This window comes from Erigeron canadensis, chromosome 3 (genome assembly GCF_010389155.1).
Source record: "Erigeron canadensis isolate Cc75 chromosome 3, C_canadensis_v1, whole genome shotgun sequence".
Classification (NCBI taxonomy): domain Eukaryota; kingdom Viridiplantae; phylum Streptophyta; class Magnoliopsida; order Asterales; family Asteraceae; genus Erigeron; species Erigeron canadensis.
The window spans coordinates 40241298-40247297 of NC_057763.1; positions in this window are offsets into that span (position 1 = coordinate 40241298).

Below are 6000 nucleotides of genomic sequence, written 5' to 3' on the forward strand. Positions count from 1 at the left end.
TTTCTTGGGCTTTTGTGGAGCATTTACCGGGTGAGGCGGGCAGGGGGAGGGAAAAAAAGTTGTGACTTTACGAGTTTTGACATCATGTTTATCATTTTTATGCTAATTAACGTAAATAACGATTATATGTTTTAAAATTTTAAAAAATATCATAATAATGTCTGGGTATCACCCGGGTTGATAAGCTAGTTGTGTTTATAGGTAATTTTAGAAAGTTTTTAAGGTGGCAAATCCATATTTTACCTTAAAACTCTTTTTATTTAATTATGATGTCATATATAAATAAAATAAAAAATGCCCTTTTTTACATATTTAATAAGAATATCAATCATTTATATAAAGAATAAAAATAAAAATTCTCTCTTATATAATATTACAAACAAAATGTATTTTTTTTTTAGTTGATTTATTAACTAGATAATTATTGTGTTAGTAGAATTATTAGATTTATATCAAGTTATAATGTTTTAAGAACAAACATTACATAATTTTTTTAATATATTTTATAATTTTTAAATTTTAATTAACATGCCCGGGTTAAACCCGGGTTAATTAACTAGTAACTATTATAATCTAAAATAGAGTTAATAAATTATGAATAAACTGATAAAAAAGAAAAGTTGAGAACTAATCTATATTCGTGTTAGTCTACATTAATAATTAGTTTATTAATCGTTTCTGAAGTTACAGGAAATTAAGAAAGGTAAATGACCACCTGATTATTTTTATTGGTCAATGTTTAATCTAACATGTGAGAGGTAAAATATGTCATGACATAACAACACTACGTATATATATTGGATTGTACTTAAACAATTAAACTCGTAACATCCACTTTTAAATTACTAAGTTTTCCACCATCAAGATATAATCATATACCCAGAAAGAAAGACAAAAGATGTATTATCTATAATGTATTACTTGTATAAAGCAAATAGTCTTGTTTAACATTTTATTTTATATTATATATATTATAAAGCAAATAGTCTTGTTTAACATTTTAAGTTTCAAACATTTTATCAAAACCAGAGTACATTAATAACTAACACTATTTGTCATCGTCGTCACCGCTACTGCCATCGCTGCTCGCCGCCACCATCCATCACCACCACAGCCGTCGCCATTACAAAACCACCATCGTCGCCACCTTCACCTACGTCGCAACGCGTGGGTACCGCTCTAGTATTTCTTAAATGGAAAAAAAAAGGGAAAGCTATACACATACATTGTCTTTACTTATGTTAAGTATGGCAGTAAATAAAATCAAACTAACATAAACAAGACTTTATTTTTCTTCTTTTCCTTTTTAATATACATTTGTTTAATTTTAATAAAAAGAAGTGTTTTTGTAATGTGTGCCCATTAGGCACATAATAACAACGCAGCCTATATCTCGATCCTCTTTTTTGGTATTTCGACCACTCACTTTTTGCAGCGAGGGTTGCTGCAAAAAGTGAATAAAACAAATTCATATTCATTTTTTCTATCTTTTTAATCTCTTTAATAGTTAACATATGTTAACCAAATCGACACACACACTAAATCACAACCCCTCTCTCTCATTGGATTCATCGCCACCAACCACCGCCGCCGGATTCATCATCATCAACTAAGGTTTTTCTTTCTATAATAAACGGTTACGTTTCCTTTGTTTGAAGTCGATATATCATGGTAATTTTTATGGAGTAACACAAGTGTTTGCTTCGCAATTATCGTCGTCGCATCCCCTCACATGTTTTGTATTGTGATCACTGTATAGGCACTGCAATACGCGGGCACCAGGCTATTTAGTATAAAAAGAATATTAAAGATTACGTAGAAAAAACGTATAAGTAAACTATATTAGGTATAAAACACAAGTAAATATATAAGTAAAGAGAATAAAATAAAATTAAAAGTATAAAAGTCAATATAAATATATGGCTACTTATCATGTATTTTTAAAATGTGTATAATGTGATTTAAATTTTGCAGTATAAATGACTACTTATCATGGCGGAGATGGTGGTAATGAAGACCCCTGATGTGCTAAATCGAGTTCAAAAATTCTTAAAATTACACTAGCATTAAAATGGTATTTACTATCATACCATGAACTACGCATATAAGACAATATTCACCATTTTGGCTAGGGGTGTTCAAACGGTCGGGTTTCGGTTTAATAAGGTTAGTCGGTTTGGTTTAATCGGGTCTTAAATAAAAATTTAACCAACCAATACCCAATCCAAAAATGTAAACACCCGATCCAAACCACCCAAAAAACATTCGGTTTAAATGGATTGGGGCCCAATAAATCCGAAAATGTAAAATGATTCAAAAATTAAACTAAATATATATAACGACTTATCATGGATAGTAAATTAGAACTAAATTTGTAACATATCTAAAGTAAATTAACTACATAAATATAGTGATGGTGTTGTCTTCATGATATCATACTACAACTATTCTAAAATACTTACAATATGACTACGCGATATATATATATAACCAAGTTCATCAATATTAACTTATCGGGTTTCGGTTTGGGCCCCAAATTTTATTTTTTTACCCAAAACCAATCCAATACCCGATACTTTTATTCGGTTATAACCAATTAACCAACCAAATCCAAACAACCCAAACCCAGTTAACCCAAATCCAATTGGATTGGGCGGTTTTCCGGGTGAAACCAAATAATGAACACCCCTAATTTTGGCTACTCAACCTAGCCTTTCAATATTACACTAGCATTCCTAACCCAACCCTTACTTTTCAATTTCTTGAATCATAGAAGATTGTTATTGATCTTGTTGATAATTAGAAGATTTTTGATTTGTTTGAAGAATTGAAAATGATTAAAAGAAATGAGAAGAAGAAGATTAAAGAAAGAACAGATGAAGGTAATTGGAATATTGATGTGTCATATTTTATACCATTTCCCACGTGATTTTAGGACCAGTTATTCGTTATATTTATAGTTTTATACTTTCGATGCTTTGAAGGTGTGTTAAGTGTTTTCAGGTTGGAAATTGATTAGAAGAATGAATTGGTTGAGTTCGATGATATATGGAAGAAACGGGAGGAAGATTCGGTTGAAATCGAGCGAAAGACAAAGGAAACAAATCCTGGAGTTTGTAACTCCCGTTACTGGAGTAATGGCCATTACAAAGGAAAATCATGAAACTCCTGTAACTTGCAGTTACTCCACTAACGGCAGTTAGTTTTTCAAAGGAGTTTAACGGCAGTTAGTTTTTCAAAGGATTGTAACGGCAGTTACAAGGGAAGTTCAAAGGTAACGGCCATTACTCTACTAACGGCTGTTACACGCGAATTTTGTATATATAGACGATTAGGGTTCTGCTTTGAGGGACGAATTTTGGCATAAAAGTTCTTTAGTTTTCTCATAATTCTAGGCTTTTGGAGCAAACAAGTTGTTAGGGTTTTACATCTTTTCAGCTTTGGATTATAATCATCATTGCTACCGGATTATCTTCAATCATTTGGTATAATATGATTTATTCTCTATTCGTTTGTTCTTGTGTTTTTAATATGAGTATCTAAATCCTTAGCACCCGCTTGGGTAGTAAGCATGTCATAGGGTCGAATTAATATTGCTTGTAAGTGTTGGACAAGGTTTATATGTTTAATCGAAGATCCACATTTATTTGGATTTAAATATTGTTTTTAACTTTTATATTAATTGATTGATAATTGTAATTAGAAGTTCGGGAGAAATCTATGTCATTGTCAATTGATTTATGAAATGGTTAATCGGTCTATAATTAACCTAAAATCGTTGGAGTTCGGGAGAAATCAACGATAAAGATTTTAAACAATTAAATTCATTTTGAGTGTGTAAACGCTTATGATAGAGGGATCTGATTAGGCGAATAAGCAGTTCAGGAGAAAGTTTTTAAAAGATTAAATCATAAAATCAACTCAGGTATTTAATGCTTAACTATTTAGAGTAGAAATTAAGTGCGGGAGCAATAATTATGTTTTGAGCAGTTAAAGTTTCAAGTATAACGGGAGTTCATCTTGTCTACCTTTTGAGTCGTTCAACAAATGCAAGTAATATTTAGACCCGATGATTGGCATGTGAGTTGATCCAAGTAGGTGTTCCTTTTAAATCTTTGCTAAGATTCAACAACAATTATTCTTTTGCAATTAATCCTACGGGATTACTGACTTTTCTTACTAACTCTTGCAAAGTGGCAATTCGGCCACAAAACCCCCCTTTTTAATCTGAATCACTTTATTGTAACAATTGCTTATTAAGTCCTTGTGTTCGACCTCGGTTTACCAAGTCAACTATACTGCATACGAACGAGTCCACTGCCCGCAAGTGTGTAGTAGTAAGTAGCTAGGTATTTCGTGTTTAGAAATTTAAGACTAGAAAATACACATCAAATATGACTCATAAACTTGGGAGGATGGCTGACACTCCATAGAGATGCCACACCCCTTTCTCAATTTTGTGGGTATTTTATCCGCTATCCGTTAAAGTTCTGACTAAATTAACCCCATAACCAAAAATAAAATATTAGGAACTTAATTTAATGTCAAAACTACAAAAAGGTTAATTTATTACCTTAAAATTCTTAGGGTGTTACAACTTTTGGCCCAGTTGAACAGTTCTTAGTGTGAATTCAACACCTAAAATAATTATTTTTAAAATTATCATTAAGTTATATATACTTATAAATATCTAACATTTTACATATGCAATCAATTTAACAACGAAACACATATTAAATAGTATTAAAATATAAATTGTTTAATGATATTCGGTATAAAAAATTAAGTGCGTAAATAGGTGATTTTAAAAGTTAACAAGGATACCTCGTTGGTGTGGAAAGCCTTACCGTCGTAATCAAAATGAGGGCCCACCTCCGGCATCTCAAATTCTTCATCGGGTTCTTCTAAGTGTAACTGAAAACCTTCCGCACCCATTTCTCCCCATAAACTCTCAAAATCCATCTAGAATATATATACATATACATAAACGGTATGAAAAATTTAATAAACATATATATATACCTACTATATATAAACATATATTACATATACCTGATGAATGTGAAGCGTAAAAATGAAAACGAACTGAATGGGTGCAAAAATGCCACTAGAATGAGACTAAAAATGAAAGGAATTGAATGCGAATCAAAATGAATGTGAAAGGTTCGTCGAAGTTGTAACATATATAGGGATTTATCCGTACACTGTTGACTTGACAGACATTAGTGTAAATTTGTTTTATTTACTTTTTGCAGTAACCCTAAGTGTGGTCGAGTTACTAAAATACTGGTCGGGTCACCAGGCGCTAATAAATTAATAAAAATTTTTTTGGTTTCCATATATACTACATAATTACTATTAATAGTTTTTTTTTTGCACCTAATTCCTAATTTACCCTTTCCTAATTTATTTTCCATCTGATTGTCACATTGTATTGTATTATTGACTACATACTTTTGCTAAGTGATTCACCTAATTTTTTTACACATTAAACTTTCACAAATTTTGCCCTCTCAAAATTTCCCTCCATTTAATTTTTCACAAAAACACGGTAACTATATAATTTATGTTTCTTGTTTGGGAACAAAAAAAATATGAACAGTTAATTTGTTTTTATTTCATTTTTTTTTGAACGTTCGTGTCACGAGACAACTAGCCGTTACATCCATACGGACAAACAGTCACTAGCGACCGATTCACGAAGTCAGGGAACCACAAGGGAGAAAAACCCTTAACTAAACCGCCATAGAAGGCACAACGTTTAATTAAGGTAAACCTTGCCCTTAAGCAAGATTCGAACTCTCGCCTCATGGGAGGACTTGGGAATTGCAAAAATAATAAAAGTCATTTATTTGATTTAATTGAATCCCAAAAAGTCATAATGAGTATTATGAAGTAGGGATGAGCAAAAAAACCGTTGACCGGCGCCCGACCCGGAACCGACCCAGAACCGGCCCGAACCGACCCGCCCGAAGCCCAAACGGGCCGGGTCACGGGTCA